The sequence below is a fragment of the Camelus dromedarius genome, chromosome 20, assembly GCF_036321535.1.
Source record: "Camelus dromedarius isolate mCamDro1 chromosome 20, mCamDro1.pat, whole genome shotgun sequence".
In the NCBI taxonomy this organism is placed as follows: Eukaryota; Metazoa; Chordata; class Mammalia; order Artiodactyla; family Camelidae; genus Camelus; species Camelus dromedarius.
Genome location: NC_087455.1, coordinates 12,206,582 through 12,217,176, shown reverse-complemented (window position 1 = coordinate 12,217,176; position 10,595 = coordinate 12,206,582). Strand labels below are relative to the sequence as shown.

At 48.0% G+C, this 10,595-nt stretch overlaps 1 long non-coding RNA gene across 3 annotated transcripts; it reads left to right on the top strand.

Annotated features, from left to right (window-relative positions):
* The first annotated feature begins 4,937 nt into the window (after window positions 1-4,937).
* On the top strand, window positions 4,938-10,392 carry LOC116148937 (uncharacterized). 3 transcript variants are annotated; one of them, XR_010376956.1, is made up of 3 exons: window positions 4,938-5,063; window positions 8,464-8,677; window positions 9,304-10,392. It is a non-coding gene; the product is annotated as an uncharacterized LOC116148937 (long non-coding RNA). The 3 variants fall into 3 exon arrangements; XR_004132538.2 differs by lacking the exon at window positions 4,938-5,063 and adding an exon at window positions 7,284-7,589 and having other exon boundaries at window positions 9,372-10,392; XR_010376955.1 differs by lacking the exon at window positions 4,938-5,063 and adding an exon at window positions 7,284-7,589.
* Window positions 10,393-10,595: the final 203 nt, after the last annotated feature.

The following is a 10,595-nucleotide window of genomic DNA, read 5'->3' as shown; positions in this document are numbered from 1 at the left end:
CTCGGTGCAACAGGCACCCAGACCCCAGGTTGAGACAGATAGCCTCAGGTGACCTGGATATTAATGTGGCTAATTGTGTAGATTGCTTCACTGGGAGATGGGAGATACCATAGGGCCCTGGGAGTCTCGGCATGAAGGCAGCCCTTGTTGGACCCAGCCCTTGGTGTGCTCATCAATGTGCTGTCTGGGAAAACTGGGGTGCCCCAGCCAGTTCCCGAGGTGGCTGGTCCCTCGCAGCTGCTCCCCACGACAGCCTGCATCTCCAGGATGATCTTGGCGTGGCTGCAGGGGGAGAGATGGGCCCTCAGGGAAGGAGAAACTCTGGGGCCAAGTAGAGTGGTGCTGACAGATGGCTTGATAACGATCAAGGTGCCCCTCCTAGTTCAGGAGGGAAAGGCTACCCCCTGGAAATAGAAAAAAAAAAAAAAAAAACTTCCCAGGATGAGTCCTACAAGGAAGGGTAAGTTGGATTTCACTACTGGACTTGGCTTCTCCTTATTTCTGGCTCTGAAGGGGATCAAGGTTTAGGCCCTATTTCCCACTCCCTATGGCTGGAATTGGCCACACTTATAAAGTCCTGTGAGAACTAGTGACACACTTGGTTATGCTGCAGCTTTAAAAAAAAAGAAAAAGAGAAAGATAGAGAAATACCAAAGATCAGTGTCATTCATAAAGCTACTTACATCACTTTACAGTGAGTAAGCAACAAACAAACCCAGTCCGTTTCCCTGTATCTCTGCCCTCATGGTAGGTGCTCCAACACCAGAGGGTCTTCTGTTCAAAGATAGCAGTTTGGAGATCTGAGCAAACCCAGCCCAAGAACAAGTCAGTGTGACTTAGTCAAGCAGAAATGAGCCAAAACTTTGGAGAGTGTCTTCAGTAAAGCTCTCAGAAAACCAAGTGGTGTATATCTTACCTATCTGAAAACTTTGTCCCCTGGTTTGTGTGAATACCTATGATTTTGGGAAACACTTGCTGTGCTTATACATATTAAAAGCTTTTCACAAATTCTGAGAAAACCCTGAATTTGGTGAGGCTGTCATTTCTTCGGTGGTGTTTTGGGTGGATGGGAGTGAGGGTAAGAGATGTGCAAACCAATATGACCTCGACTTTTCCTCTTTTTAAGCCGGAGAGCTTATTGCTTTTCAGGAATAAGACTCCGATCCTCCGATCACACGAAATTGGAGAAATGTTTCTCTCTACTTTGTAGCAACTTTCCCTCTCATGCTATTTGATGAGACAAAATGCAATGCTTCAAGCACAATTCTTGGTCCACAGAAGATGCCTAATAAACACTGAATCTCTTTCTACTCCTCTTTGGGTGCCTTTCTCTCCTGGTTGTCATGACAACATATTCTCCCCAAGATGCTGTATTGATCTAGTAATAGCCTTGATTGATTGATTGATTGATTGATTGATTGATTGACTGGTGAGGTTGGTGTGTGTGGTAGGGATAAATATTGATTGCAAGGGGTACCCTGATTTTCTCAGTGTTAGATTTGGAAACAAAAAGGAAATCTTAGAACTGAGGGGATTCAGTAGCTTATTTGAATGGACCCAGGAGCAACATTGCTCAGAAAAAGAGGCACAGGGTCAAAGCACTTGGCAGCATTTGATGAAGCTGATTGCATCCACTGTCTGCAGATGTTTTCTTTCTTTGTCTTCCAGGACACACACACTCTCTCTCTCTCATATACAAGAGAACAATTTCCCCAGCGTTACTGAGATATTATTGACATGTAACATTGTGTAAGTTTAAGATGTACAATGTGATGATTTGATACATGCATATAATGTGAAATGATTTCCAAAATATGGTTAGTAAATACATCCTTCACCTCCTCAATTATCTTTTTCTAACTGTAAAAACTTTTAAGATCTACTCTCATAGCAACAGTCAAGTGTAAAATACAGCATTGTTAACTATAGTCACCATGCTGTGCATTTGCTCCCCAGAGCTTATTCATATTCTAACTGGAAGTTTGTACCTTTTGATCACCTTCACCTATTTTTGCCACCTGCCTGCCCCAGCAGCCATCAGTCTGTTCTATGACTTCAGTTTTCCTAGATTCCATGTGTAAGTGAAATCATTCAGCATTTGTCTTTCTCTGACTTGTTCACATGGCATAATGCCCTCAAGTTTCAACCATGTAGCAAATGGCAGGATTTCCTTTTTTATGGCTCATAATGTTCTATTGAATGCATACACCACATCTTCATTCATTCATCCATTGATGGACACTTAGGTTGTTTCTGTATCTTGTCTATTGTAAATAATGCTGCAATGATATGAGAGTGCAGATATCTCTTTGAGATAACAATTTCATTTCCTTTGGAAATATACTCAGCAGTGAAATTGCTGGATCGTATGGTAGTTCTGTTTTTAATTTCTTGAGGAACCTCCATACTGTTCTCCATACTGGCTGCACCAATTTACATTCCCACAGTCAGTGCATGAGGCTTCCTTTTCCTCCGCATCTCACCAGCGTCTTTTATCTCTTGTCTTTTTCATAACAGCTATTCTAACAGGTGTGAGGTCATATATCATTGTGGCTTTGATTTGCATTTCCCTGATAAAGTTGAACACATTTTCATGTACCTGTTGACCATTTGTTTGACTTCTTTGGAAGATGTCTATTTAAGTTTCTTAATGAAATTATTTGCTTTTTGGTTATTGTTATTCACTTAAGCTCCCTCAAAGGTATCTCAGATGAGACATACCTAAGACTGCTGCCCAGTTTTCTCTCCAGTCATTCCCTTTCCTTCACTGGGTTTGGGACTGGCCAGGATGCTTTGTCAGTGTGGCCAGTGCTCAGGCAGACAGCCAGGACCCAGTGGCCTTCTGATTGATGACTGGGGCCCCTCCTCCCCCACGCCCCTGGACTCTTTTGTGAAACACATAAAAAAGGGTCAGGAAGATGGGTTCTCTTCAGGCCATGGATGTTTACTGGGTCAGGCTGACAGATTGCAAAATGGAGATTGGGAAAGGGTACATGAGGGGCAAGGCCCAGGATCTCAGGGCTGTATTGGACCCCATCAGACCCTCCAGCCACAGCCAAGTGCACTGCCAGCTGCAGTGACAGGTGATCCTTGGGTCCCACTGCCTCCAAGGGCAGCAAACATCTAAGCACTCTGTAAAGCCCACAGCCCAGGTGATGCCAGCCTTAATACACTTAGAGGACTCATAGCACATACTTACTGTTCAACTCATGTTACCTGTTGTTATTACTGAGAACCATGTGCCTGTACTGGTGACCACGGTTCCTGCCAAATCCTTCTGAGGGGTCTTGGAAAGAATCATATAACGTGAGGGGCAGAAGCTGAGGGTTGGCCTCTAAGTTCTTCCATTTATTAGCTTTGTGGCTTTCAGCAAGTCACTTATGCCCTCCCCAAGCCTCAGTGTTCCTTCCTGTACAATGGGAATTACCATAACAACCACTGGAGTTGGTGTGGGCTGTGTGCAGATGAATCCCAGCAGTGCATGTGAGAAGGAGAGTGAGGGTGGTGGCCGGGGCCTGAAATGGGCATCCATGTGGACTTGTGTGCACTGTGACACCCCCGGAAAATGACTAGTCTCCACACCATCTTCATCCAGATTGAAGAGCCAGGGGGTGTGAGGTCTCCCTTTGCACTGAGCTTCAAACATTCCTGGAGAGACTGTCCCAGCCCAGAAGCCCAGGCTAAGGTTCCACAGTAAACCATCGTTAGTCATAAGCTGCATCCTGAGCCGGGCTGCTGGGGTTCAAATCCTGGCTCCTACTCTTCCTAGTTATGTGCTGTTGGGCAGGTCAGTGAACCTCTCTCTGCCTTCTTTCCCAATCTCAAAAGTAAGGATGATTGCAGTCTTGTTCTTGAGCTGTTTGGAGGATTGAAATGAGTTAATTCCAGAGCACTTAGAGTAGGGTCACATGTGTTTATAAGTAGAATGAATTACCACCCATCCAGAGCCATTCCTGGAGAGCCAACTCCCTGAGTCTGGCCACTGTCAGGCGGTGTGGGCAGGGAGAAAGCGGGCTTTGATCTCCCTCATCCTCAAATGATTAGGCGAGGAGAAAGGTGGAAATCACCTGGCTGCTCTGGGCTCCACCTAAACTCACACGTGAGGTCTGCTTTCTGCTCCCACCACCTGAGGGAACATCTGTCTTTGGCAACAGAAACCAGAAGAGGTCAAGCCATTGTACCTGCCCTGCTCACTCCTCCCCTACATCCTGACCTCTGTTTATAAGCTCTGCTGGCCTTCTGTCCAGGTGGGTGTAAAACACTTCCACAAAGCACAAAGCAGGAGGTCCCACGCCCAGGCCGCAGGCACTGGCCTCAGGTGGACCGAGCACTGGACTCAAAGCCCACAGATCTGGCTCTGGGTCTAGCTTTGGTTCTGGGGCAAAGTCTCAAAAGCTCTCTGAGCTTCAGTCTGCCCGTTGGTAAAATAGGGATTGTCACAAATACACCTTGGAGACAATAGATGCAGACGTGTGTTGTCAACAGGAAAGCTCAGCGAGTAAAGGGTAGCGGGTGAGGGGTGATCACTGAGTAGAACTTCCAGCGCATCTGGCAACTTTCATCAGGGGATTCCTGCACAGCCTGTCCTGGTGCTGCTGGTGGTGACAGGGTGTCCAAACTCAGCTCATAGTGTCGAGGCTCAGGGGAACCCTACGTGCTGGTGGAACTTAGTCAGGAGACTGGCCGCGGGCATCTGGAGGTGCGGCCATGTCCCTGTTTGCAGTCAGACACCTGAGTTCTTACCTGGTTTCTGCCATCGTGTGGCTTTGGGCTGGTCACTTTTCTTCTCTGGGCTCTGGTTTCGTTTTCTGTGAAATGAGAGGATGGTGGCAGGAAGCAACACAGTGTGGCAAGGTATAGACCGACTAGGTAACACATGTGAAATACTTCTGCAAACGCTATGGGCTACAGCATAGAAATGGCACTGGCCCGGAGCTGGGGCTCCAGCCCGTTCTCTGGAGCAAGTACACTGTGTGACCGTGGGCAAGTTAATTCTCTTTGAGCCCTGTCTTCTTCCTCCGTTAACTGACTGTCTAGGGGTGGATCAGGAGTTCCCAAATCAGGTACACATTAGAATTAACTTGGGGAATGGGAATGAGACACAGATGCTCCGCCCTGTCCCAGACCAACTCAATCAGAATATCTGGGTGGGCGTGAGGATCTTTTCCAAGGTACCCGCTTGTTGCTGGCGCACAGCCGCTGCTGGGAACATCTGTCGGGTCGATTGGGAAGGCCCCCTTTGGCTTAAGCTTGTTTGATTTCTGGGAAGTCCGTGGGATATGGTGGTCACTGGTGTTGCTGATACTGGGGCCACCATCCTCCTTACTGAGAGTGGGGGATTCTCACCCAGCCTAAGTTCTCAGTGCTGGCTGCGCACTAGAATTCACTCGGGGGAGTTTTTAAAAAACTTCCATGATTGGGCCCCACCCAGAGCAAGTGAATACGATCTTTGAGGGTAGGACAGAGCTCCCCAGGTGATTCTAATATGCAAACCGAGTTGCGAACCACTAGTTTAAAAAGGGCCAGCGACCCCTAACTCCAGGCCCCTTCCTTTCTCTGCCCGGTGTGCTTGTGGCCTGACGTAGTGGACCTGGATGGTGTGCTCTGAACGAGACAGGTGTTGTAGATGTTACGGGGGCCTGGGTTTGAATTCCAACTCTTTATCGGCTGTGTGACTGGGTTCAAACCACATGACTGCTCTGAGCCTCAGTTTCCCTGTTTGTCAACTGGGGCTCGTGACAGTCCCCACGGAGCTGTGGAGAGTGAATGAGTTAAGGCACGGAAAGTCTACAGAACAGGGGAATTCACGTGGTGAATGTCAGCTATAATTTGGGAGCAGGAACTGAGTCTTGCTCACTCCAGATCCCAGTGTTAGACTCTGGTAGCCCCAGCAGTGACCTGTTCGGTTCGATTAAAGAGAAACCTGTCTATAAAAGAGGGGCCCATATCCCATATTTCTAGACTTCCTGCCATGCTCTTATTTCCCTTAGAGCTTGTTAGCTCATTTAGCTGTTCTTCGCCCAGGCTGGAGATCAGAATCACTGGAAGAACTTTCGAAAATGCAGATCCCCAGGCCTAATCCTCCCACTGCCCCACTCCTGACCACGGTTCTCATTCAGCAGGTCCCGGTGGGGCCCAGGAGGCTGGGACTTGGAAATGCCTCTCAAGAGACTTCAGTGTTCAGCCAGGGCCAAGAAGCACTGCCCTCAGTGTAACCCGGGGGGAGCCCGTCTCACCTTTGTACGCGCGCCCAAGGGTCCGAGAAAAGATCTTTGTCAGCCTGGGAGTTTGGATTTTTAATTTAAAAGATAAAACTTTGCCAAATTATTTTCTAATGGTGGGGTAAGTTCCAGGGAGCCATTTGTATTTCTTCACCTTGAGGTAGATTGAAAAATATATTTTCAGCAATTCCTATCAAGAAGTAGATTCTGTTTTGGGATTCCTTGAACCGGACCTGGGTTTTGTGAGTTGCTTTGACTACAGTACGTGGTGGAAGTGAATTCTGGAGACCACGGCTCAGATGCTTCGTGGCTTTCACCTTCACCCCTTGGGGTGCTCTCCTGAGACCCCCGTGTCAGGCAGCCGGTTGGAGGATGGGAGGCCACATGGAGGAGAACTGAGTGAGGCCATCTTGGACCTTCCACTCCAGCTGACCGTCCAATGGACCTGGACAAAACCAGCAGAGTAACTGTCAAGCCAACCAGCAGATCTGTGAGAAGTCACGATTGTTTTAAGCTGCTATGTTTTGACTTGATTTATTACATACAAATAGATGACCTGAAATACATCTTATCTATCCCTTCTAACTCAAGACCTCTGGCATCAGGAAAGGTCTCCAGAATAAGGGGCAAAGTTGATGGACTGGAACAACACTTACCCCACCAATGCCAGCCCCCTACGGGTTGAACCTGGATCTCAGGTTTGGCTGAATAGCCCCAGAGGCCCACGTGGGGGCTCCTGGGGCCCAGGTGATGCAGACCCCAACTGGCCTGTTCACTCCTGGGAGCCTCATCGTGTAGGTGGCCTGAGGCTCCAGCTGTCCCCACTAACCTTGCACTGTGGCAAGATCCATTCTGTGGCCCCGGAGCCTTGGGAAACCCTGGCGCAATCACGAATGAGTTAAATGCTATCTGATCGTAAGCCAGAGGGCCTGTTTTCATTTTCAAAACTCTGTGTGTCAGTGACTCTAATGCAATGTCCAGCAATGTCTTGAGCAAGTGACCGGCAGGGGACATAGGATGCTATTTACTCAAGATAGCCCCATCACGCAAAAGCAACTTGCCTAACCAGGTTTGTAAGCAATTGTTACGAGACCACCATTGCAACAGGGATGGCCCTGGGTGATGGTCTCAGGAAGGGGCTGATCCCCTCCAGGCCAAATTTGGGGCCATCTCCCTGTTTTTGGAAACTTTGGGGCCCTGGATCTCTGGCAAAAGGCAGAGAAAAGCATCATTGGGAAATATTACTCAGATGTGGAGTGGTCCACCCACCTAAGGATGGCTGGCTTGGGGAAGAAAGCTTCATGCTACCCTGGAAGGAGACAGCCCCTGAATCAGAGAGGCTGAAGGAGTGGCTGGGACTTGTGGCTGGTAAGGATGACGTGGTCTGGCTCCTAAGCCACTTGCTGAGCAAGAATGTGGTGGTTTGGGCTTTTGAAAAGGTTGGTTTGGGTAATAAATCTATGGAGTTGGGATGGGGTTGGGGTGAGGCGATCATTCTCCAGCACTGAAACCATGGTGATCAGGGGTCCATATCCTTGCCTACCCTCCAGGGTTGGCCTTATGTATGTTTGCCTGTAAGTCAAATTATTAAGTCCTTCATTCTTTCCTCTTGGCTACAATCTGAGTAGCAACCATCACCACCACCACTATTACCGCCCACCCCCTCATCTGAATAGCTCTTGTGATTTAAAAGTACTTTCATATGCTCTCTCAAATAATCCTCATAATAACCTCAAGAGACAGGCATGATGACCCCCATTTTATGGTGGGGAAAATTGAGGCTCAGAGAAGTTAAATGTCTGGTGCAAGATTCTAAGTCCATGTGTCCCACAGAAATATAAAGCAAAATATAAATAGAAAATGACTCAGAAATGGAGCTGCATATATAATTGGATTCCAGTAGTTACATTAAAAAAAATAAAAATAAATTAAAAAAATTTTTGACTTGAAGAATAAATAGGTAAAATTAATTTTAGTCATATATTTTAACCCAGTATATCCATAATCATTTAAAATGCAATCAATATAAGCATTATTGAGCAATCTTACTTTCTTTTTTTCATATTCTTTTTTTTTTCTTCATGTCTTTGAAATCCATGGTGTATTTTATGCTCACGCACATCTCAGTTTGGACTTGCCATCGCATTTCTAGGACTTGGCAGGCACTTAAGACTAGTGGCTGCTGTATGGGGTGGCACGACTCTAGAACTTCTGACTCTGTGCCCTTTCTCCTTCCTCACAGCTTCTCTGCCCGCCTGTAATGTGCATTCAATTTCCCCCGTTTCTAAAAGGAGAACCAAGGTATTTGGGCCAAGGTATTTCCAAGGTCTTTTCCAGCTCTGAGGTTTTCTGATTCCAGAATGAAGCGAGAATTCTGCCCAGGCTTCTCTTAGACCCACGACACAGAGGATCCAGGAAACATGAAGAAAGAACCCTGGAAAGCCTCACACAGGCGGGTATGTTTCTTTCCCCGTGGCCTGCAGGGGTACACTTTGACCGACTGACATAGGGACACACAGATCTACAGGCATGGAAAGGGAGACGTATAGACTTAGGTCCCCCAGACCCCCAGATACAGATGCCTGACACACAGTTACAAAGGCAAACATAGAGACCTCGCCTCTGACGGAGTTTGAGGGAGGGGAGGGGGACAGACGATTCTGAGTGTGGGCTTTGTGCTATGGCCACGAATCCCAGATGTCACTGGGGGCCATCCTGCCCCTTAAGATCCAGGTGAAATTACCAGGGACACACTCAAACCCCAATCCATCTCCTCTATTTTTTCTGTGTGTGTGTGTGTGTGTGTGTGTGTGTGTGTGTGTGTGTGTTTGTGTGTGTGTGTGTGCACAGGTCACTCTCTACATGTAGATTCTGGGTCACTGTGTAACAAGTATTTCCAACCACAGGCTGTGGTTAAGCAAAGTTTGACAGCCACCGTCAGGAGGTCCTCATGGCCCCGACCCGGGCACCTCCAGGTCCATCTCCCCAGCCTCTTCGGATTCTGCCTCCATTTCTCCAATTTCCACACGCTGTTTTCTTTCCTTAGGGTCAACCATGCCCTCCTTGCTTTTTGGTCTTCCAGGTCACAAACCTTCCGTTCCCTCTGCCCATGGAAATACAAAGCTCTCCCCCGACTTCTGTTACTTCCAGGTGGAGCCCCATCCTGCACTACATCAACCCCAGTGTGAGTCTTAGACCATCTCTTTGCTCTGCACACGCCAAGTCCTCAAGCCTTTGAAACTTCAGGAGATGCTCCCGAAGATATTCTGGGGCTCACAGGGAGGAGCCCGTCTTCTCCCTCGCACCCCTTCTCCCCTGCTTACGCCCAAGTCTTATCCATTTCTAAGGCAAAACACCTTCCTTGTACCGATAATTTCTTCGGAGCACCTCCCAGTCTCACCCTGCCTCACAAGTACCTATTAAGGTGCTTACAATTTCCCCCTCCCCACAAAGCAGCTCTCTCCTTCAGAGGAATCCTGGTGTCAGCTTTAATTTATACACCTTTTCTACCTTTAATCCATAGATGGAGATTATAACTGGGTAAGACCTTTTAACCTGGAGTCTCCAGCTCCCAATTTGTCAGACAGGGGTACACCTCCCTCCTACTGAGACAGGGAAGTTAGTCACTTGCCCAAGATCGTGCCAGTAGGAAGCGATGGTACTGGGATTCTGCCCTGGTTCTGTCCTGGTCTCCAGCCCCTTCTTGGGGGCTTTCTGGCCTGGGTCTGTGCCCACAGGCCAGTTCTCTGTTAGCAGGCAGAGCTGTGGGTGGGGTGACACAATTGCACTGTCAATGGGTAGAAGGTCAGGATCTGGATCTGAAGGGGTGGGGTGTCTAGTGGTGAGACGCTCTGGTCAGGTGAGGCTGGCACCACCCTCCTGCTATCACACCTCAAGGGCGGCAGCATATCCTGCCATCTTCAGGGTGGTGGCCCTAGAGAGAAGGGCGCTGTGTCTGAGTGCCTGGATTCTCCCTCCTTCTCCCATTCCTCCGTTCCCCAGCCCAGTGAGTGAGCCCACCCAGCCACTTCAAAGTCCTCTGTAACTCCCGTTGCTCACCCTGATGGCGGGATGTTCCCTGAGTCTTTTTTGGCCCCTGGAGACATTGCCCAACACCATGTTTGTCAAATGATCGACATGGTCCAGGGTTTTGAAATAAAGTTCTTAAAGAGAAGGCAAAAGGTTTGTTTTGTTTTTTGTTTTTGTTTTTCCTGCAGAGGAGAATTTCTCTGCATTGTGGGAGGGGTGCGTGATCTTGGGTTGATAGAGAAATCTGTCCTAACTCAGAAAATAGAAACAAAACTAGACTCTCATTGGCCTTTTGGAGAAATCGGTTCTTTTCCCAAAGGAACTGCATGATGGTAGAGGCATGGG